The following is a 25,009-nucleotide window of genomic DNA, read 5'->3' as shown; positions in this document are numbered from 1 at the left end:
TGGAACGGAAGCCGGAGGGCATTTGCGTGGAAAGGAAAAATCGCCCCAAAAATTACTTGCTCACCGTACATGGGGTAGGAGGACAGGGAAGGAGGGACGCATTTCTGCAAAAATTCTGCACCATCCTCCCCCTTTCGCACAGGGAAAACCTATCCGCTCTTGGGACGCTTGCGTTCTTGCTTTCTTTGGGAGCCGTAAGGCAACCGTCCTGTGCTAATGCTCCTTGGGTAAGGGAAAATAAATGCAGAGAAAAAATGCTTCCACCACCTGGAACGGGTGGGTGGTTTCGGTGAGATTTACCCGGAGATGGTGAATATTCTCCTGCAGCCCATTTGGAAGCATCCCGAAAGTTGAGCAACTCTCGTCCCCAAAAACAGTTGCAATTTATATTCATGATGTGCTTTCATTTTTCACTTACAATTTCCGAAGCATTTTGCTACCGGGAAGGGCTGATGATGCAAGCCAGAACAGGTTTGTGCACTCTCTCTTTCTCTCTCTTTAGGTTTGTTCTCGTTTTTAAGCACTTCAGATGAGGTTTTGCATCGATGCAACTGCACGTCGACTGCATGAGCGCAGAGTGCACTCACCATTGCAGTGCAGTATTTACCGAAAACCGACCGGCTGGGACGGATCATTCATTCACCGACCACCGGTGGTCCGTTGCTTCGCTCAAGGTTGGTGAACTCCTACTACGGTACGGATCGGATCGCTCTTTTGACCGTGGCTAATGTGCGTGAAATTAAAATCGGCTACGGGTTCGCGTACGCACATACAAATCATAACCGCGATTGGTCCGTTGCCCTTGGTGAAGTGCGGTCGGGACGACGGTTTCGCAACGGTCAGGCCGTGCCGGGCTGGAAAAAGGTTAAAGGCGGACGGATTGTGCGCAAGACGCGCGTCCCTTAAATTGATTATTCAAAAAGCAGTCGACACGAGAATGCTGTCCGCCTGTGCGATCGGTCACGGCCCTGTGTATGGTTGATTTAAATATCGGATTGTGGACGGACGACAACGACGATGACGATGACGATACTGCCACAAAAGTAGCTGAGTGAAGTGGTTCTTTTGGCTGGCCGGGGTGACTGTGATTGAATTGCAAATCAATGTGGATGAGTCGGATCGTCTTCTCGCTGCCCGGGGCCGGAATCGAGTCGAATGGATTGATCGGTGATTTTGGATGTTTATTGTCGTTTGAAGATGTGTTTTTGACGAAGTATCAAGCACAACATGAGTGGGGGAGAATAGTTTCATGGCTTATATCTGTTTAAATATGAAGTCGCTGCGTTGGATGTCAGGTTCAGTTACATTAGTTCTTAGGTCATACGATAAAACATCAAAGGTACAGTTGCTCCTCAATGGAACATTTATGATTAGGGTTTCGATAAGGAATAACTTTATTGCATCTTGAAGCAAAGCTGGAATTTCATATCTATTCTAAAATTGATGGATACCTCTTCATTGATATCAGATTATGAAGAACTGATGTGTTTATTTTTCAAAAAGATATGGCTAGCTCTTATGTCGTCTTTGTCCCTTATTGTCTCAGAAATCTTGAATTGAAATTATTGACTTGACTTGAATCATTATTATTTATTATTGACTTAATTGTGTGGAGGCCTAGGGCCGATTGGTTTCGTTTACCTCTTCAAATAAACTTAATCTATTAATTCATACCTGTAACAATTCCCAATCAAGACATGATCTTCTTGGAGTTACACGAACTTGGGCAAAGTCGGTTCTCATACAGACATTGAACAATAAGTCTGTCTAGATCCTGATAATGTATCAATTTCTTCAGAATTTAGTGTAGGTTCAAGCATATACATCTATTCAGAATTTGCTGATGTTCTGGAGAAAAGGAATCTAGATATTATTGGAATTTACTTCAAATAAATAGTTCAACATGCCTGTTTCCATTAACATGTTTTTACAAAAAGGTTTCAAAATGAACGTTTGTAAAATAGTGTGAAAAATTGTTATAATTCTTCTTTAATTCTGCATGACAATAGCAAAAGCTGAACTAATTAATAAGCATAGTCCTAGACCCTTCTTAACCGCTAACAATATTCATGTCAATTTGGTTCTGCAACACGAAATAATATCTCTGAAGCATCTTTACTGCTCCTACAATGAGTCACCCCTGTTTCCCGAACATTCGTTCAAACCACTCTCCCAAGAACCCTTCCAATTAATCACAGCTTCCTTATAAAAGTAACATCACATCCGTTGCATCCATTTGAATAATCAATATTTTACTGCCACGTATCCATCACAAAACGTTCTCATCCGATCATACACTGACTCACACATCATTTATTGACTTCGTCAAATCGTCCTGCCTGTCGAATCAATTAATTGCACCCCGCACAACCAAGAAGTAGAGTTCCCATGACAATAATCGACCTGCGTACGGGAGGACGGCCCGAAATGGTAGTTGTCCAAGTGCACTAAAAACACAATCAATCCGTTGCGCCCTGCTGTAACGCGGGCCGATTAGTTCGGGTTCTTAAATCCCACTGCCCCTGCTGTTCACATCCACACGGCTCGTTCGGCTACTGTCAGCATGATTGAGGATCATAACTGCACGCACATAAAACCCAACCCCATCGGTAATTTCCGAGTATCAGGCAAGCGCTTACATTTTTGCACTCACCCATCAATCGGGCCCGCGTCCGATCCGATTGCTCGAATCAAAACGGGCTCGTGTAGAAACAAAAAAAGCCGGTTGTCCGTCTTTTCCGTCCGTCCGATGGTATTTTTTGTTATGATTTGGAAACAAATAAAACCTTCGCCCCGGAACCCCGGCCCCGGAAAGGATGGGTTTTGCCGTCGCTTTGTTTACCACTGCCATTTCCAATCGACTTCCGGCCGCATGAGGGTGCAATCGTCTCGGGCAGAACGATAAAACCGTGTGTGTGTGTGTGCTGTGCACCATGCTCCATATTTCCGGAATCATAACCGTCGTCAGCAAAGGTTTGATGTCATCATATTTTTCCCGTCCCTTCCGTCGGTTCCTCCGTCGGCGTCGGCTGGTTGTACGGAAGCAAACGAGAAAGCTGACCTCATCATTCCCGGCCATGGAGCGGTACCCGGAGTTTTGCTGCGCTGTCACACGAGTGTGTTGCTGTGCCCTGTTCCGGAACGTTGCAACACCTGTGAATCACTTTTGTCACATCGTCAATCCTGCCGGCCTCATAGGTGCGTGCTAGAGTGTTTTATTGTTCGGTGCAGGAATTCATGCCTACTCTCCGGGTCACTCTGCAGCGATGGGATGGGAACACCTGCCAGAAGAGTAGATCCACACACCTACACTGCTGTGCAAAATAGTTTGTTATGTTAAAGCTTTGAATCAAACTTTCTTTTATTGACTTGTTTTTAATATACAAATGGACTAAATTGCATTTATCAGAGTTACTGAACCGATATGGGTTCAAGATCAGTTCTAAAACCGATATGATTTCAAGATCAGTTCCAAGGCCGATATGAATTCGGAATCAGTTCCAAGACTTTCAAAATTTTGTGATCAGCTCTACTACTGGATGATCAGTTCCAAGATTGTTGAAGGTTCCGGATTCAATTCCAGGATGTCAATAAGTTGCAGCATATATCTAGGAACTGTTTAGTTTCCGGATATTTCGGAGGATCGATACGTGTTTGGAATCAGTACCAGAAGTGGTATGAATTCCGAACCAGACCAACGTCGGTGTTGGATCAGTATCCAGACCCTAATGAATTCCAGGTTAGTTTGAGAACGATTTTAGTATCCCGATCAAGAGCTATTCAGCTCCAATTTCAGAACAGAAATCGGGTGAATTTGGGATAAGTTCTAAAACCGCTGTGAGCTAAAGATCTCTCTTAGGACAGATAATGCCTAAGGCATAAAGGCTTCAGCACTGGTAGGGGATCCGGATTGTTCTCTGAACAAGTAAAGGTTTGAGATCAGTTACAGGACTGGAATGGTTGATATCGTACCAGGATCAGTATGGATGGCCATGTGGCTTAAGGACGTGTATGAGTGTCGGATCAGTTTCAGAGTCTCTATGGATTCTGATTCAGTTTCAGGACCTGTATGAATTTTGAACTGAACTTTTTTTTTGCAATTAAAACCATTTACGCGAATAATTCTTCAAGATCTTGTATTATAAAAGCACAAAACCTCACATAACTCTATAGCTATCGCTCTCACTGTAACGATTTGCTACTGTGATAGAGTGCGAATAAAACAAAAAAACTCTCTGGCCATCATCGTCTGACCACGTCCGTTTGCCCGTGGCTTTGTCCGGGGGGGCAGTTCAAACAAATAACCCATAAATCCTCGCCCCACGGCACACAGCACATCGGGCAGTCGAGTTTCATCACATTCACAACAGTGACAACAAACGGTGAGTGAGTGTGAAGTGAAATATAAGTACTCGGTTTTGCTGTTTTTCGATTAGCCCAGCCGTATGACAACTTTTTGTGAACATCAAACTACCTCCCGGGACATTCCCGTTAAGCAATAATGGAAGTGTGGACAATTGAACGTGCCTGCTACGCCGTGGTCCCCGAGCAGGTTGAGATGGGATGAACGGAGTGACAACAGCAAAAAAAAATTCTTCAATCGGTCTGTTTGCACGCATCACGTGCGTGGAGATCAAGCTGGACATTAGAGTTTGGAGGAGGGATTTTTGTTTTGCTGGTACGAGCGAGTTCCAGATCTTGCAAACTTCGTGTCCGAGGGATTGATCCCTGCATGGTAGGCACAATTGTCAATATCACTTTACCTAATAGCAAACGAGTTGTGTTTGTTGATCTTCAACCATGAATGTTGACAGAAATGGTGCATTTTGATTGAAATTCCCTCTCGGGGGGAAAAAAACCCCGTCCAGACTCCCAAAAGACTTTTGTGGTACTTTTTTGTTTTTTTTTTAAAAGTCCCACACATTCTTTACAACTCCTACAACGAGTTTTTGTACATCAGAAAGGATCAGATACACACACACACCCAAATGCTCGATAGAATACACACTGTCTAGGCTAGAATTGGACCAGTCGGACGACCGTTCCGTGCAAGGGAAGTCGTTTATAATTTATGCCGGTGGCTTGTTCGGTCAGCTTGTACTGCTAATGGGTCGTCGTTCTGGCCGAGCCTACACTCTTCCCGCTCTGTGGGCTGCTGTACTCGGTGGCTAATTATGTTGCTTTTCAGCCCGGTTCGCTCCAAACACTCCTCTGCTCCGGCCCGTGAACATTGTTTTTCCATTTTCTTTGGTTGTTGATATGACACGAGCAAAAGTTGCATCAATTTGCAGATGCGTGTGATGAATTTTCCTGCGAATTTTAACCCCCTTCTATTTTATACACCGGCATGCAGCTACTTTAGATTTTCAATTAAGCGGTCAATTGCAGTGTTCGATTTTCTGCGAATGTTATTTCCATCCTTCACGACCTATTTTGAGCCCGATTTGTGGTGGTTTTTCCAAAAAAAAAAACCATTATCTTGTTGCTATTACACGTACTCACGGCTTACAGTAATGCGTTCCGGGTGGTGGACAGACAAGCTCACGGTTACAGTTTTACCAGGAAAACAAGCAAAAATACAGCGCACACATACGTAATTCTCCACTCCATTTCATAGCGCACTTTCAACGCAAAAATCGACAATTTTATCGCATTTTCCACATCACCGAAGTTCGGCCTCGTCCTTTGCGCGTTCCGCCCAATCCCACTGTGATCTGGGTGCGTTGTGGCAGGCAAAAAAAAAACACCAAGCTACGCAAAATGTAAACTCTCGCCGGTTTGCTCACTCACGGTCATGGAAACAATTGCACAATGTGGAAAAATAAAGCCAAAATTCAAACAGAGAACACGCAAGTGTATCGATTGCACGCAACCTAAATGTTTTGCTTTACAATGGGATTACATCGAAATCTTGGTAGCAGGAAAAGCCAGCATGGAGGGAGAATAAAATCCAACAAGATTGCAAAAATGCATTTTGCTCTTTGTTGTTTGGCACACATTTTTGTGAGGGGAGGAGAAACAGGAACGTTTTCATAGTTTTTGGTTTTTGTGATGGAAAAGGCTTTTTCTTTGCTGTACATGGAATTGTGGTTTTGTTACATCGGATGAAAATGTTCCATTGAGACCAGCTCTTTTTTTTGTCTGACCTCGATAAGTCCGAGCGAATCAATCAAATCAACGCGTAAAGGGTGAAGTTATCCACGAAGACAAATAAAATGACCGTCACATTTTATCGCGCAGTTATATTAGACGCATAAATATCAATAAATATCAATCATCAAACGCGACTCAATCGACATGGTCTTAATTCGCACACAAAACGAGCGCCATCCAATTGGAAAAGAAATCTAATCAAACGCCGCGCGGAAAGTCGTCGCTGTCAGTTCGGAAAATGATAATAAAAAAACCCTTTTTTGATCTCATTTCATTCGGAATCCATTTGAAGCGAAGCGCTGGACACTAAACGTTTTCATTTCAACTGATTTCAATCTGTTCCAATCGCCTCTCATCATCATCTTTCTGAGCCGAGCTAAAGCAAAACAAAGCTCTTTCAAAACGACCCAAAGACGCCACACACACACACACACACACACACACACACAGCCACCGATCCGTTCATTGCCGATTCTTTATCACGCATTCCCATGGCAGTCCCGGGGTCCAAAACTTTTCACCAAACGGTCAGCTTCCCGCATCCCAACGAACCAATCCTTTCGTTCGAATCGGTCCGTGTCTACCAACCCCTGCTTCAATCAGCACTTTTTTCGCCGGGGCCCGAAATTTCGTTGATTTGACGCATTTGTCATGCGGGAAAGTGCAGCGATTCTGGGGCGCAAACCGTTTCCGTTCGGCTGCTGTGTGGCGAAATCACGCTGTGTCATCGTTGTGTCCTTCGGCGGCCGGCTCTTTAATCCGTTCCACTCGCAGGCTATGGTCAGTGGATGGCCTCGGTTTGATTACTTCGCCACTTGGCCAGTTGCGCGCGGACCCACCGACGACAGTAAAATCCCAAATCACGGGTATTCGAAATTTATTATCCTCTTGTTCCCCCTCCCCCCTTGTTTTGCGCTCCAGTTGCAGTGTCTGCCCGTTGCCTTCGCAGTGATCGGGCAGTGAAACAAAACCAGCGTCTTGTTGTATCTATCTCGAATGAATCCTTTTTTTGTGTTCTCCAACCCGGGAGGTCGAGATTACTGTCCGTCCCCTCTTCCCGTTCACGCTGATGTCCATTAGGCGAACTCGGATTCGGCTGAAAGTAATATCCTTCCCCCTTGCTGGTGGTGTAATAAACGAATTAAAACAACTCTCTGTCCGGGCCGCCTCAGTTAGAAGCGAACAGAATGTTCCATTGGACATTGTGCGGAATGAAATTATTCCTATCAGCCATTTTTGCTCCTCACTGAGGCCTCATAACCCCACTTTCGCTCTCCTTTGTATCAACGAATGGTACACTTCCCGAAGAGTGAGTGTGGGGATTCGGCCTCCCCAGAACCCTTCGAGGGAAGGCTGATCTAATTTTCCGAACAATAAGCATAAGCTCCCTATAATCATAACTCATAGCTATCGGTGACAAAATGGCCGGCTCTTGCGCCTCCCCCCGCCTCATTTTAGTAGTAAATGCATATTCGAGATGATTGGGGGCCAGACAGTGAGCGAGAGAGAGAGAGATTTTTATTTCGCCCCGTAATGACACCAGCTCGCAATGGCTATCTGTGCTCCGGCGTATTTATATGTTCGGTTACGGTCAGCTGGAGTGTCACCCTCTTCGATTTTAAGGGTCGGCTTGTGCTGGCTTTTAAGAACGCAAATGTTTTGCTCTGGGAGGGTGAAGCGTTCTTATCTTTATCACCAAAAAGGAGGGAGAGAGCGGTCGATACGCTTCACTTTCACCAGTGGTTCTGGTGGAATTGTTTCCGGTGGAAGATAGCAAAAGGCTTTCCTCGCATCGGGGCCCTGCTCATGATGGATACTGTAACGCACAATGGGAGGCTTACGGGACTGCCAACACTACTTTGCCACGGGAGACAATCATCTGGGGAGACTCACTGCAGTGAATGGGCACTGCAATCAGCATTAGCGGTGGTGGTGACGGTACCACGGTGATAAAAGCAAAATATCATTAATTAAGAAATAATAAAAATACACATTACTGTAATGAAAATATGTGATTATGATATCGGAGGAGGTCGAAGACGGAGAGAGCATTTGCAGCACAAAGTGTGGGAGAGATAGAGAGTGATGAAGTGTGAAGGAGAGGGCTTTTAATTCCAGCTCCACATGAAATCGGAGCTGGTGTTGATCCCTTCGTTTATTTGATGAGCTGTGTCTGGCTGGACCGGGGTTTGTGATTTTATTTTGTAATAAAATAATTTGAAAGTAATTATTCATTTTATTCTCACTAATAAAAGCAAACGGCTCACACAAAGCTCATCAATAAGCTTTAGATAAATATTTGCAATTCAGTTACAAATTGCGAAAGAGGTTGGATTGAAACGGGTCATCCAAAAGGTCACTTTTACGATCGATCACAAAATGATGATGCGGAATGATCATTAAAATATTTATATCTAATTTACTATCAACCAATAAAACGGAAAGCAAACAGTCGGTCTGTAAAGGCCAACCAATGAGCTCCAATTTGCTTTGCTTGCCGCACTAAAAGCACTTCAGTTTAATTTCCAGTTATTTACCACGAACGAGTCTCCTTTTGCCAGCTACATCCGGTGCAATAATTATGTGATCACACCAAAACACTTATGCTTACGGTTCATAAAATCGTCCTCTATTGCACGTACGTGGCTCTATTGCAATTGTCCCGCTCATCTTTCCCTTCTTCGTTGTGGAGTTTTGTCCTATTATTAAGTCGGATGGTTAGGCTGCAGGACGAGCCAAGGTAAGGCACCAGCTGACAATCCAGCGACAAAAGGCGACATCATTCTTGCCTGAGTTCTATAGATGGGCACGTTTCGTTCGCTTTTCTATGTTGGACCCGCTTTGCTGCTTGGATCATTTTTCCGACCAACAGGGTTGGGAGAATGGAAAGGACAGGAGAGACACACGACAGAGTCATTTCACAGAGCAATCCATGGAACCAAATCCTTTTGTGCTGCGACATTTCTAGAGTGGATCCCTGTTTTCTCCCCCATTGCATCGTGACATTGCTCTGTCCACCTTACACAAAAACGCACACAAACACACGACGAGTCACAACAAGTGTGGTACCGTGATGGAAATAATCACACGACACTGAAAGATTTTATCCTTTTCATCCGTTTTTTTTTTTTTGGGTCGCTTTTTGCCTCGATTTGCCAAACGGGTCCTGTGTCCTGTGTCGCAGTGGCTGTATCCGTTGTGCTGCAGTGAGTGTGTAAGCGTGCCTTAATCATCTCTCACTGTAACAAAGAGCTACTAATCTACCTTTCTAAAGTGTGCACATCCCCGTCCCCACAGCCAGCCACAGTGTGGTCGGTGAAAGATCGCATGCTGGAAAATGTTGGATCTTTTTCGTTGACTTCGTTTTAACAGTGGCACGACAAAAAGTGGCTATTTTCCTTGCCTTTCCGTTCCCCACAAAAGTGTAGCGATACACAATCGAACCAAGGGAAAGATGAAGCCTGTTTTGGAGGAGGTGCGATAGAGCCAATGTGAAAATGAAGAAACATCAAACTAGAGAAAAAGCTTTCTCACTGCACGCGCTATACATGTTCTGGTCAATGTTCGCGCTGGAAGCTTTGTTAGCGCAATAAGCTCTTCATAATGCCCTTTCGTTCGCCTCCCTTTTCAGACCGAGTGCAGTGAGGTAGGTGGTTCAATCGATTCCATTCCAAAGTAGGAGCTATTTTTGAATTATAAAGGGGAAAAGATTTGGAGGGAATGAACGAGGAGCTCCGAAAACGTCACAGAAAATAGTTTGATTAGTTACAAGCTAGTAGTTGGCTTCATACGAAGTGTAGAGCTTTTTATCTATTTATTTGACGGTGATTTCTTGGATGAAAATTAATTTATTTATTGCCAAAGCTTTGGAAAAAAATTTATGACAATATTTAGAATTGAACACATTTTTTATCATAGTGGCTCTCTTCTACTACTATTTTTAGCTCAACAACCGTTGTCGGTCAATGTTTACCTGTATCACTGGCGGCACAGTCCATTCGGGGCTTGAACCCATGACGGGCATATTATTAAGTCGACCGAGTTGACCATTGTACTACGAGACCGGCTAATGGAGTTTGCGAGTGGCTCTCTAGTGTTTAAATTATATCCCTCAAGGGCGCTTGAAGTACAGTAGTAATTCATGTTATTAGTAAATTTAATCAAACATATTGTATCTGTTTAAGGGAAATGAATCTTTATTGATTTTATCATCTCTATTAAATGTTGGACAAATTTATGGATGATTTAAGGATCAAATTTTGATGAGTTCTTTGTTATTATATTAATTCATAATCAGTTGACTATTTCTAAGATATATCTTTCTCTTACTTTTTTTACAGGTTAGCTACAATTTATCTCTCTGGACAGTTATTGTTAGAATTACATAGTAAGTTCATTAAAGTAAGGACTTTTGTAGGATTATCCGGTTGACATCATGCGTTTAATTAACTAAATTCAGACATTGTTCGAACACAAATTGAATTTTAATTTAACGAATCTTCCATCCTGCGCAAAAACAACCCTTTTCCACTTACACACACACACAGCAAACTCCATCTACATCCGTCGTTAGTACCACGCAAAATTAGGATTCAACGTAATCTACCACATTTTGACATGTCATTACCAAGCCAGACAAGATCCAGCAATCGTGTGCCAGCGGCACGTTCGTCTCCCATTCTCTTGCTCTCTTTTTTCTACTCCATTCCCGTACCGTGGTGCAGCGCACTTTAAATTAAATCCTCCAGCCAGGAAGCAATTGTGCTAAAAAATACAAAAAAAAAGAAAAACCAAACGGAAAACCCACACTAACTTGCCGACCATGCGCTTAGAAACATTGGCTGCAGTTCCTGTTTGCAGCGGGAACAATTTATCGTGGAGACAATTTCAACCATTTGCCGAACGGAGGATATTGCCTGCCCTGAGGGTGTTTCAAACACGGTTCAAAAAGGGCTTGAAACTTCTCCACCCGGTGAAGCAGGAGCAGCGAGTAAACAGTGTCCGGAGAGAAGCGGCTGAAAATCGATCAAAGCCGACCTCAAACCACGCAATGCGTACCAACCAAATGACAACTCGTGGACAATCGAACAATGAATGGGGAGGGGGTGAAGGAAATCAATAAAAACAATCAAACACAGACACGGCTTTTGTATGTGTGTGAGTGTCTCAAATCGAAGGCAAAACCCTTGGCCGGAACACGGTCACGCACGGTTACGCACGGCACCCCATGCCGTATTGGCTTGAAAAGTCAACAAAGTTGGTATGTGCGATCGAACACATTATTCTACACCCTCTTCCGGTGTACGATAAAAAAAAGAGTAGCAAGCAACTTATGCTAACGCCCGTTCCCTTCCCCCGGAAGGAAGGTGTATGTGTGTATTTGTACGAGCCCATCACATACCGACGCTTGCATTGCCAACCCTTGAAGAACACAGAACGCACTGCAGGGAACTCCGGCAGACAAAACTCAGCGCCAAACAAACAAAAACGGCGCACAATGTGTGTTTGCTCCAATGCTGGACGAGGAGTTTTCCCGGCCCTAACGACCGAAGACGGGTGGAAAACTCCGCTTGTTTATGCTAGTGACAGTTTGCAATCATCCGAGAAAATCAGTCGCATGTGTGATTACCCGAGCAGCCCGTCCGTTTGTCTCGCAGACCGTTGATCGTAGCAGGCGGCAAACGAGCAGGCAGCAACATCTTCCTCGTATGCTGCAACATTACACATCCGACAACGGTTATGTTGTGCTGATGCTGCTGCTGCTGCTGTGTACATGAGGGATAGTTTCGGCCGCTTCTCGGTAGACAAGCGTGCGAAGACGACAACAGTCTGGGAGATGGTTAACTTTTGCGTTGAAATTGTTTTGCTTTTACGATTGCCCAACGACGCAGTCTGTGCGGGTTGTAAATGTGTGTGTGATTCCTTTTTTTATTGTTATAGCAAAAATGAATCTTCTTTCTTAGTATGGTTTATGTATATGGATTTATGTCTGTATGATTGAGTGTTTGTTGTAACATTTTTTGTATAATATTCTTTAAATTTGGAATATTTATCTGTATAAGATGCCTTAGATCGTTCCTTTGACATTAAAAAACTGTTCTACAGAACAATCTTTCTCAATCGTACCTTTCCAAACTAATTTACAGGGTTTTACAGGGGTTCTCATAGTAGTGGGACACTTTCTTGAATCTTTCTTATGTGAAGTGAACTTCATACTATGCAAATTGGATTCTATGGCACCCAATTTTGATATGCTCCTTCCTATTGGATTTGTCCAACAAGGGTGCTCTAGAGACCAATTTCCCATTTCAATACGTTCATTAAACGTAGGAAAGAGTCAATAGAGTGTCTATAGCTCATAGCTGTGATGAGAATTCCTGATAAACCCTGTAATATAAAAAAACCATTTGTTAATCAATGCTGAAAGGACTCGTGGTGGTAATTGGATACTTTTCTATCTCAAAATTAAGACACAACTTCAAAAAGTGATCCAAACCAGCAAATAAAAAAAAGGCAACAATTCTTATCCATCATCATTTCAATCAATAAGCTTTCCTACATTCTTCAAATTCTTATAAAAAGCAGTTCTTTCGTTTTGGACCCTTTTTTCCTTTTCAAATTCATTACACACACAGCGCCCATTGTTGCTGTGGCAAATTGCAAGCGTTTTTGTGCTACTTCTTTGTGCTATTGCTACAATCACAAACAATTTTAAAGCAACGATCCATCACCACCGACAAACGCTGGTTCTTAATTTTTGTTTTGTTTCACCCGTTCAACCCGTTCTTTGCCCCCAGTGTGGGCTCCATTCCAAACTCCGAACCCAAACCAGCACCGTCATTAGGCGAGACATCATTCATGTTGAAATTTAATTAGGATGTCTGCAAGTTTTCTTGCTCTCCCCGGGAAGAAGCTGGGACCAAAAACCCTTAGAACATCAGCCAGCCAACCAGCAATGGGTTAAAAATGGAGCAAAGCGTACGACAATAACAACAACAAAAACAAGTACCAAGTGTGTGTGTGTCTGTGTTGGAGGGAAAAAGAGTGGAGGAAAAATCATCAAACAAACGACAGATTCTCCATCCACGATGAAGCTCGGGCTCCATTCCGAAAGGATGCATTTCCCGGGGTTCACTGTTTTGTAAACATTTTGTTTTTTTTTTTTTCGAAAAGAGTAAAACTGTGACAAAAAAAATCCTAAAAACACACATACACGCATACGTACTGTTCCTTTTCAATTCTTGCAGCATCCTTTATTTGCGTGTTCCTACAGCGAGGAGCAACAACAGCAGCAAAAAAAACGATTCGCACTGAATGGCACGACGCAGCGAAACAAACACGAAGGACGAGGAAGAAAAAGAAGAAAAGAAGAAGAAAAAAACGCACGAAAGATAAATAAACAAACAATCTCGTTGATGACGATAAGGACGACTCTTCCCACCTAAAACCCCTACCCAAAAAGCAAGCGACAGCCGACGAGCAACGATGAAAATGATAATGGAGAGCTAGGCAAACATAAACCTCCTGCACTTCGTTCCCCCATTTTGGTTCATTCTTTCACACACACACACACGGAGTGAAATGAAGGAAGGACAAAAAAGGGTCCTCCATCCCCCCCGCACGAAACGCTGTTCGACAATCGTCAACGTCGTCGGCTGTCGTCGCACAATGCTTGATACCATGCTCGCATCGCATCGAAATGGGAGATTGAGCGGGAAAGCAAAAGAAGTGGAGAGGGAACGGGCATTCGAATGGCAAATTCCTTCACATTCACATCCACCCAAAAGCGAAAAGTGTCCCTTTACCCCGTACCATCCTTCTGCTTCCACTAAAATGGACACTTTATTCACATTTGCGGCAGCAACTGCACCCCCGTACCCACGTGCTCCTTGCCCGCGCAAAAATGGGAATCATAAAAAAGCATTTCTTCTCTCACTCAATTGCCAAACCGGCGGGCGTCCGACGAGTAGTGGGGAGTGAGTGTCGGTTTCCTGCCAAACATTAGCTTCCAAGCCAAACCATTGAAGTGCCTAGACACTACAAAAAAAGGATTGCACGGAAGCACGACACGCGCAGCACAACGCTGCCGATTGCGGCAAGTTGATGGGATTTGATTGAGACAATACCGATTGTTATCGGGCTACTGGATGGTGAAAAGGGGGGAAGTTTTTACTGCCTCTTCCGGTAAAATAATTAGAGATCATTTTTTCGCTTCCATTCTCGCTCGGCAATTGCATTTCCCTTCGCTCGAAATGGGGCGTACCTAATCTTCGGACCGGTTTTCGAACACATCACTCTCTGCCAGCCAACCAAACGCAGGGCGATAATGGTGAAATTGGGGAAAAGGTAACGATGATCGTTTCTGGTAGTTTCCTGGTTGTTTCCTGGTTGAGCTTTTCATTTGCGATTGCATTTGAGGTTATTTTGGCGTACATGAGGATCCATTTTCCACGGTGTGGCAAGACAATCGAGCCTAGCGGATGTCGCTCGTTCGGTTTCCCCCTCCAAAGAGGCCGTAATCTCAAAGCCTAACGACCCTCACGGACGACAACTGTCTCATAAATGTAACCATTCTTCAGTTGATTAAAGCACGTGCTTCAATTACCGCTAATGGATATTGTCAGCAAGCGGAGCAATCGGAGGAGAGAGAGAAGTGAAATGAAGGTGAAACAACACACATTGCCGTACCAAAAGACTTGCAACTTGGAGCAGCTTGTGGCAAAGGATTCATGGTCGAAATCTATCCCTCCTTGTGGCAATGGATTTCTGGGAAAAGCACGCAAAGCGTGAGCCTTTGTTTCAGCCCAAGAGGTACGGAAAGCATACTTTCACTCAATCACATCATCATCATCATCACCTGCAAGCGTAGGTGCAGATTTCCTTGGAAGACAAAATTCACAATTGCTATAGCTTCTTCAAGGTAGTGGCAAAAAAAAACACGAAAGAAAGGATATGACATTGCCATGCACGCTAATGCAGAAGATGGCCGGCGGAATCGTACATGGAGCTTAGAATGAAAGCATCCTGTCTCCTTTTATTTGCAATTGCAGAAAGGGGAGAAAAGCTTTTATCCGTCTGGTTGACTGCACAAATGTGGCCACTGCTTAACACACACACACACACACTCAGACGCAACAAAGCTTATCCGATTCTCGTCACAAACCATGCGACCGATATGCACTTGCAGGCTGCTGCTGGTGGATAGTGGTGAGGCAGCTTTAGCAAAGCAGGTGACAAAATGTACCGTTTTTTTGTGTGTTTGTGTGTATCTGTCGAGGGATGGAAAATTGCTTTGCATAAATCCTATCTTAACGTGCAGATCAAAAACCGTGCAGCTCGTGCCATAATACGTGGAAGCTTGTTGTTTGTTTGCCTTTGACGGAGATTATCCGGACGCCACACGCGCTCGGGCGAAAACATGCTAGGGGTTTTGTTTGCCTTCGTCTGCCAATGGATGTGAAGGTGTGAAGTGTTTCGAAGCTTTTGACGCAGTCTTCATCATCTATTTTTTTTTTGGTTTTTGGTTTTTTAAGAACAACAATCGTGAAATTGAGCTGGAATTGAACAGGGAAAAATGTCTGTTTTTTGGAGTTTTGCTTTTACAGTAGAACGTCGATTATCCGGGCTGTTTGGGACCGGGCGGAGGCCGATTAATCGATTTCCACGGATAATGGTCCAAAAATGTCAAATTCATATAAAAAATTTAAAATTCACTGGTTTTACTAAGAATTCATCTGAAACTAATCGATTAATCACTGGTAAAATATTTTTTATATCCATAACAATAGATTTAACAATAGTTTTTTATAGATAGCTGTTCAACAAATGTTTTTGCTAGTTCAATCATCATAGCAAATGTTCGCCACGATACACCAACTGTCAAACTCATGCGCACGGTTAAACCACCCGCCGGTTAATCCGTCCCCGGATAATCGACGTTCTACTGTATTAAGAACGATGTGTGACAGTGGATAAGTCCATAAGTTACGCAACGTTATCAAAGGAGTGAGACATACCATACCGTATTTGTGTTTAATACAACTCCAACTTAATCCAAAAATTTAGCGTCACTGAGTAATAAATTGTCTTTTTTGTAATAACGTCATCTATAAATGATCCCTTTATTTTTAAATTTTGAGAATCAAACCCTTTTTTTTAAAGTTATGATCAAAAAATAAGAAGCGCTCTAATATTGAGATCCTTTCCGTTTTAAGTTCATAGGCTGAAATTTCAGCCTGTAAGCTGTTTGTATTGTATAGCAGTTTTCGAGCAGCTATAGAAGTGAGTATAAGATGCAGGTGGGATTATCCCAGGGTGTATGAATTTAGAAGGCTGATTTTCATCACTTCTGTTTCTGAATGACGATTTTAAGAGTGTTTTGTGTATTCGTCAAGCCTCCAGAAAGCTGGTTTGAGCAAAAGTTTTCACCCGGTCGGTCAAAAAGTGATATTCAAATTTGGACAGTGGCGGATCTAACGGTAGGCGGACTAGGCGGTCGCCTGGGGCCCCGTAGATCGCTGGTCTATAGTATGCCATATGTATTACATGTATGACGTATACTAGTGACAGTGTACAGTGGACAGTGTACTAGTGACAAGGGCCCCCAGAAGGATGGACGTTGGGGCCACGAGGCTGGCATCCCCCCCCCCCCCGGCAGCAAAAAACTTAGAGTCTGTGACTGATGATCGTAGGGCCCCTCGGATGACATTTACCATTTACAGGGGCTTCAACTCGTCTTACCGCCTAGGGCCCCCGATACCCTTTATCCGCTACTGAATTTGGATATAAAAACATGATATGAGGCCACCTCGACTACATACACTTTAATTCTAGATTCTGATCACCTGATCTCTTTAATGCACCTTGGGATAAATGTACCCAATTGACATTTTCAAGCACGAATAATTGGATGCGGCTTTTTCGTTGTTTTCTTCTAGATTCGCTCAGAAATGATGTTTCCTATCGTTATAATTGGTCATATACCCATTTTATACTTAAATAATACCTTTTTTTATAAAATAACGTCACACAAAATTAGCTTTTGTTTTTCATCAAAAACCATAGCTATGAATGAAAAATGAGCTCGACGGCATCGTTCATCGACAGAAAAAAGTCTAATTTACGAACACACCAAATCTTGACGCTTTCAACACACTTGATCACACACAAATCAATAAATTCAGGTGTATCGAGTACCAATCAAGCAGATATGGAAAAACTATTTCGAGCAAATGTCACTTGGGTAAACACCACCTTGTTTTGCCATTTTTCCGAACAGGTACTCGAATTGAATTCTAGCTTTGAGGCTAGAATAATCTAGGCTGAAAATTGCAGAATAGTTTTATGTGTGGTTTTGTATGAAGTATTTACATGATTTCAGCCTCCAACTGCCAAACTCCATACAAAAAACGACTAGAATCATGAAGGACTCCATTATGCTAGAACCTAAAAACCAAAAAAAGTGAAAAAGTTCTCATAAAACCCTTAAATAATAGTTTCTATTGAATAGAAAAAGGGATACTATAGATTATTTACTCGACACATTGCAAATTATTTGCAAGTAAATAAGCTAGGTGTGCTCATTCGTAAGAAAAGGTAATTAGGAAAAAGTAGTAATAATATATTCCTGCTTAAAGAATCCTTTGAATGATAATGTTTCCCTTTCTCGATTGTGAGTAAGACTTCTGTAAACTGCTCTCCTCGAGAGCACACAAAGCATCATTAGCCCGCCCGAATGTTTGCGCCGACTCCCGTAAATCAACATAATTTTCTGTATCATATTTATTATCTGCCTGCCCGACAATGCACTTTTTTACCCTCCCGCGACCCTGGACGCCGTTTGAATCCAATGAAAAGTGAAGTGAAGTGAGTCTCATGTATAACAATACAACAATAACGAAAAAAAATAAGCATACGCTATAATAAAGCGCCAGATGGTAGACACAAAGCAAGTACACTGGTGTGTGTGCAATGGAAAATTTATACTTTTCCACGCACGCGGTATCGAGAGAGAAAGAAAATCGACGGGTAAAACACGAACACCGCACAAACAGCTGTACGGCCCCGCTTTTTTTGGAGTAGTCAGTCCACGATTAAGAAGCTTGTATGTCTTGGAAGTGAAAAGGCAAAGGAAAACCCGCCCGAAAAAAAAGGAATCAAAGGAAGAAACCCGTGTGGAGTTGAAGATTTCGGTTGCTTTCAACGCCACATTTTCGGTCGCGGATGGCTCATAAAGATGAGTTATTTGCTCTCTTATCAATTTAATGTACGTACGGTTTGTGTTCCGTATTGGGTTGCCTCTTTTCATTTTGGTTTTTCGTTCTTTTTTTTCTGCTCCCGGTAATGTGCTCCACGGTTTTTGGTTGGCTTGGTTGGTGGATGCGTAATTAAACATCGTTGCGCGGAACGAGTACCAAACCAGTGCCAATGATACACATGTGGCAATTGCGAGGAAAGCGCCGCACGTCGTTCCTGCTTGCTGCTTGCTACTGCGCTGTCTAATGGCATCCGTTGCGATGAGCCGTAAAAGATGCCACTTGTAACATGGGAAAAACGTCGTTGCGGCCGTAAGTTGTAATCAAGCACATCGGCTGCGCGGTTGTAATCAGCCAATGGGCAGGAATTGTAGCTTCTTCCCGCGGATGTTGCTTTCCGTACAAAACGGCCGTATTTATGACTCATTTCGCGGTTCGCCATTTTTCATACTCTTATCGCTGTGCTGATGCTCATTATGTGTATTGTGTGGAAAAAGAAAGTATGCCTTTTTTGAAGTACGTTTTCCATTTAATGGTAAACTATGGTTGTAGATGACCGAGAGAAAGAAGTAAAAATAGATAAATGATGCTCTCGTCATTCATTTGCAGTGTAATTTATAAGCTCGAATTGTTATCGTTAATTTTGAATGGCGACGACTTCTTGGCAAAACCCGTCCGTCAAAAACAAATATATTCTATAATAATTATATTTAAAAAAACAAAAAACATCTTGTCTCGTCTTAAAATAACTTCTAATCGTCTGCCATCATCTGCTGCAACCTGAACACACTTTTTCTTTTATGGAGACGAGACGATGTTAATTTATAACCACCAGTTTTTATGACACCGTCCAAACAAGAAAGCATAATAGACTATACCTTGTGGGGCACCTTTCTGCACGCACGCACACACACACACGCTGCAATAAAGCGCAATCGAACATAAATCAACGTTAATCAACACACACTGCTGCCTACTTCAGCTCCTTCGACACACAGCATGCCGTGAAAATCCCATTAATCTCTGGTGCCGGCGAGTTTCGCCTGCGAGTAACTAAATTTAATTCGCCTTTCGCGCTACCTGCCGACCGAGACACCGGGCAGTGACGTGCCTGGGAAGCAATCGCGCATTCGAAACGAAAGAGAGAAAGAAAATACAGTAACTCTAACTGTATGCTGCATACCCTCACCGGGTGCGTACACGATGCGCAAGCCGAAACGAAACGCCAGAAACTTTCTTTCCGCATTTCGCCAAACGGCGACAGCTGACAGCGAGCGCCCCGTTAAATCATAATCGCAGTAGGCAGTGCTGTAAGACAACGTAAGGGTCTATGGGCAGGCAGAGAGAGAGTGGTAAGAATGGCTGCTTATCCACTTGGCAAGATCGGTGAAACACACACACACACACACAACCTACCGCAGAGCAGGGTGATGGAGTTTGGCGTCGTTTTCCTTGCGATTCCCGGAATGTGTTTTCCCTGTGATCCCGGCTTTCCCAACGCGAGACACAATGACAAGTGAGATTTTACGACGAGAACATCAAAATCTACAATCAAAAACACACACACACAAAGTCGTGCAAACAACAAACCAACAAAGTCCTGCTAGGTGCGTATGGTGCACGCATCGTTTTTGTACTGCCTGATGTTGATGTTGGCTGCCACTCTGACGGCTTCGAAGGACTGCACTGATGTGCTGCATCAGAGCCGTGTGAGCTGGCAGAATCCGTCGATTGTTGGGGCATGTAAACACTTAAAACCCTCTGAAACAGCCACACGAAACGCGCAACGTTTCGGCCCAGATGGGCCTTGGATCTTTCCATCCCTCTCCTGGCTATTCTTCGGCTCGGTGGCACGGTGAGTAATAAACGACTTTGTTTTGGCAAATTGACTGAACGAGATGATCTCCACACACCACCACCGTGTGCGCGAGCTTGGGTCTGGGTATGGCCTTTTGGTAGCGCCCGAAAACTCCCGCTCGTCGCTCGTTAAATGTCGCACGGCACGCTGACGGTACTGACTGACGCTGGGTGCTGGTAAAAGTCGGCAAGAACCACCACGTGAACCACGACCGCGACGACCAGCGCGCTTCTGCATAATGATGATATAGCGCGACCGTGTGCCCGTGTGGTAGGCCGAAGCAGCCATAAGCAGAAGTTATGCCAGGTTTTTGTTGTTTTGCTTTTGCTTCCCGCACCACATCAAACAGCAGCAGCAGCGGCAGCAGTAGCAAAAGGGATCTGGGCAGAATGCGCAGACATTACCACCACTGCCAACCTGGCGTGCACGAAGGAGAGGGTGTGTGTGTTTGGTTTTACGACATGGATAAGTGACAGAGATTTAAAGTTACCGTTGCGACGCACCAAACCGCTGGCTGGCTGGCTGGCTGGCTGGCTGGCTGGAGATCCTAGAAGGCGGTGATGACGGTGGTGCGTTGGACACGGTTGAGTTGTTGCTGTCGCAAACGCTTTGCGCGGTGTTGTCGCGCGCGCGCCCACGGTTGCCGGGGCGTTTGTCCTGGGACGCGTTGGTTTCGGGACGGTAATCTGGGGAAATACAAAATTGATAATTAAAATTCTGGTAAGGTTTTCTGCAAACCATTCTTGGACGCGGATGAGATGCAGTTTACAAGGTAAATCCCGGCTGCTGATTTTGGTGGAAGGTGGTAGTTGCTGAGAATTTCTCGAATAAGTTGTGTTTAACGTATCATGTAAGTGTTCGTAGAAGTAGCATGAGCTGGAGTAGACGAGTAACATACTATGTGTTGTTCCTCACAAGTTCACAGAATAAAATAATACGGTTTCTTGGGAAGTCGTTATCGATATTTTTAGGCGACCAACTCTTGATATTTGAAATTTTAGCATCTTATTTGATGGAAAAATTATTCATAAAAGTTGTTCACGGAATATAAGGTTTCAGGACCTAACGACTGAGGAATGAGGCATAAGAGATACATAGTTTGCCTATCTCATATAGAGCCTTCTTTTTCAGATAAACGATGTAAACTGGAATATTCTGGAAAAGCATCGACATAAAATACAATTAATTGTACTGAGAAGGTTCGAGCTGTTGAACAGCGATCTAATGATGGTAACACCAGTTAATCAAGGGTTCAGAAGTGGTTTGGATTCTCTCATCGGCTAAATGTTTAATGCAATGACCGCCTATGGAGCACTTCATGTATTATATGTCTTTGCCAAAGTGTTGGGGTATAGCTCTTGATCAGAATGTGAATAAAAGTAGTTTGATAAAATCAACTTCATTAAGAATGATAACACCTACAGAATCACCTGAACTTCTAGATTCTTTTGAAAATCGAATACTTCAATTCTTAACTTTTGAGCTAGTTTCGGATCTTATATATTGCATATTTTGTTGTTTTTTCAACGGAACAACTTCTATCATATTTAAATAAGAAGACTTTTCAAATGGAATTACCATCAAACATGCAGGAGTTTTAGTCTAGAGGATCTACTCCCAAACATTAAAAGAGTCTATGTTTGTGGCTTGGAAATCAACACATATGCCCCCGAGCTCTTTTTTCCAATTGCGATCAACCTCAACAAACATTCCACCAAACGAACAAACAAATACCAGCAGTTGCATCTGTAGCTCTCCTGTTTGTACGCAACTTAGTTTCCAATTACTCCACAGCTCCCCTTCCATGCTCACCCGGAACAAACCCACACGTGATGCAACAAAGCGTTTACGGTGCAAAATGCCATTGTTTTACATGCATCCGTTTTCTGTATTTATGTTCGCATGTAGTACAACTTTTTATGAAGTTATTGGTCGTTCGTTAAATGAAGCAAACATGCACACACACACACGAACACGGATAAACGCTGGAGTGCAATCACAGACAATGATCCAAATGTGCTCCTGCTCCTGCTCTTTCTTCGTTCGACGAGCGAGGCTACATCCACTCAGCAGCAGCATCATTTCGGCATCATCTCTGCCCTTATCGACCAGGATAGTCAATTTCTTGGCAAAACACACAAACACACATACAAAACGTTCCCGCTTGCTAGCAGCAGGGCACAAAACATAACGTTTTCACCATTACAACTCATAAAGCAATGTATGACTTCCCTTCGCAGTAAAGTTTCACCATTGTAAATCCATCCCACCGCCATACGATGCCTCGAAGGCAAGACAAGGCAAGACAAGGGATGCAGTGTGTATTGGGTGGTTGGCAAAGCGGAGCAAAATCAAACATCATTACAAACTAGGTTTATTTGAGTACGTTAGAATTTTACGAACAATTGCGTCGCGCCTGCACCCTCCAAGGCAACCCGGACGATCCCAAGGCACCTGTAAACGCGCACCCACAGCGACAGAGCAGCAGCAGACAGGAAGTTCGGAGCGCACCGGACGCGCGAGCGGGCGCGCAAAAGGCAAATATAAAACCATCTCTTCCCGGTAATGTCTTCCTGCGCTATAAATCTTCCCTCGCAGTTTGCCTTTCTTTTTCGTTGCGCGGCTCGGCACAGCCGGTAAGGAAACCTTTACAATGTCACACGACGCACACGATGTCGTTCGTGATGATGATGATGATGATGATGAGCAGAAAAGCAGATTCGTAAGAATGGAAACTGGCTGGCCCCGTTTAGAGCTCGATTTTGATTGACACACCCGTGACCACTTTTATCCTGTCAGCTACCAGGGGCTGTTCCTGGGGCTAATTTATCACCTAGGAAGAGGACACGGAAAAAATGGCGAGGTATAAGTTTATCCTCAAACCACAATCCGAGTGCCGACCGAGGCATACGCGCCATATCCGGTTGCCAAATTGAGACATTTGAGGCATCCCACTTTGGAGACATTCGGCAGACCATCCCGACGAGTCATTCGCTCTGTCGTCGGACTGCGTTCAGTGTTGTGTGTGGCTGTGTGTGAATTCTGTCAACATTGTCACGGCAGGACACGACATCATGAAGTGGCACTTTCTGGCTGTCCTTGCCTGTGTCCAGCATGACTGTTCAGTGGTTGGAGATGGCAACCGTTTTTCCTTTTGTTTGAGAAAGAATGAAAGAAAGACTGCGGGAAATTCGAGCTACCGACAAACTGCACCGCATTTTCGGACTATGGATCATCCATTTTCGAGGCGAATGGTGACGAGACCTTGAAGTGTTTTGTTTTCACTCCACGGTGCACTCAACTGGAAGAGCATCCTGGGTGTGGTTGTGTCTTCTCGAGTGACCATGAAATATGACAGTTCTTGGAAATCGATTTAGGACTTTTTTGATACAAATAGAGATATATTCTCTTCTGGGAAGAGATTTACTTAACTAAAACTGTATTCAAAATTTTCCTTTTTAAGGGAATTTTATTTAAACAATAACTTTAAGGGCTCTTTCCACAAAACCAACAACCGAGTCGTGTCAATAATGCTATTGCTATTTTCGACAAGTTGAGCTCGCGTTTTAAAATTATGAGCTACGTGAGCGGTCTAACAAAAACTGCAAACGAACACGGAAACCACCCAAAACGTAAGCAGTAAAACTGTGTGTTTTCTTTGCTCACTTGCTTCCACTTGCAAACAGCTTTAGGATATCGGAAAAACACTCCGGACCGAAAAAAGACGGCTTCCCGACTTTCTAAGGGAACGATTTTCTTCCTCGAGTATTTCATATCGGGTACTGGAGAGGAAGACTGGCAAACACTTTTGCTTCATCGTTACTGTTCTTGTGTTGTTCATTCCCTTTCCCTTACAACACACAGAAATAACCACTTGCAAGGAGACTGCAGCAGGAAATGCAGCTCACGTACTTATTTATGATACCGAGGGCGATGAATATTAAAGCCTGTTCGATGGTGGAGTTGAACTGTTACTAGCAGGGAGTTTGAAATAGCGATTGCCAAGGATAGAAAATCGTCTATTTTAAATAACTTGAAGATTTTTTTCGTATTTTTCAAGCTCTAAGAGAGACTGTACAAATTTAATCAAATCAATAAAAACATTTATGAGAATAATTTAAAAAAACAAAATTATTTAACAATTTGTAGTAAACAATACCAAACTTTAATGTAAAGATATTTGAAAAGATGCATCCCAGAATTACACTTATCCTCAGATTTTGGTAGACAAATCCAAGGTGGCATTGAATTTTGTTTTTCAAATTGCACGTTAGAACCTTGGAATGTAGTAGCCTCGACAAACACGAACATGATGCTTTGGTTGACGAACTTTCCAACAGCGAGTTGTGTAATTAAAACAGTATTTAACACAATGTCATGTCAACTAGAAACGAAATCATATGGGACAGTAAATAATCTCTATTTATAATCCTTATCCCCATCAGTGCACAAAAGCATCTATTTCTGGTGCTTATTATGCTCATCGACCATTAAAAAGAAAATTATAACCTCCTTTCGCATCTGTCTCCCGCTTATTGTGCCAGCCCTTTCGCATTAATCCTTCTGTCCATCCCCCCCGGTGCACCACACACACACACACATGCTTCACAAACGACCTCAGGCTTCAGGCCCCGAACCTGTTGCGGCTACATCATTCGTCTGCCGTTGGGATTTATCCAGCCGTCGTCTGCCGAACCGAGGTTCCAAATATAAACTACCCCACCACGAGACCCAGCAAGGAGGA

General features: G+C 43.5%; 1 protein-coding gene across 3 annotated transcripts in view; it reads left to right on the top strand.

Moving 5' to 3' along the window:
• The window catches only part of LOC120902565 (nyctalopin-like), an 86,187-nt gene that overhangs the window by 48,915 nt on the left and 12,263 nt on the right, over positions 1-25,009 (top strand). Inside the window, exon 1 of one of the 3 annotated variants that reach the window (XM_040311408.1) lies at positions 10,500-10,540. The exons of the other annotated variants lie outside the window; for them this stretch is intronic. The gene's annotated coding sequence lies outside the window, so the exon portion shown is untranslated. Of the gene's footprint in view, positions 1-10,499; positions 10,541-25,009 lie in introns of those variants that run through there. 3 annotated transcript variants of the gene reach the window in all.

This window comes from Anopheles arabiensis, chromosome 3, assembly GCF_016920715.1.
Source record: "Anopheles arabiensis isolate DONGOLA chromosome 3, AaraD3, whole genome shotgun sequence".
In the NCBI taxonomy this organism is placed as follows: Eukaryota; Metazoa; Arthropoda; class Insecta; order Diptera; family Culicidae; genus Anopheles; species Anopheles arabiensis.
The sequence above is the reverse complement of the archived record's forward strand: the minus strand, read 5'-3'. Positions and strand labels throughout refer to the sequence as shown.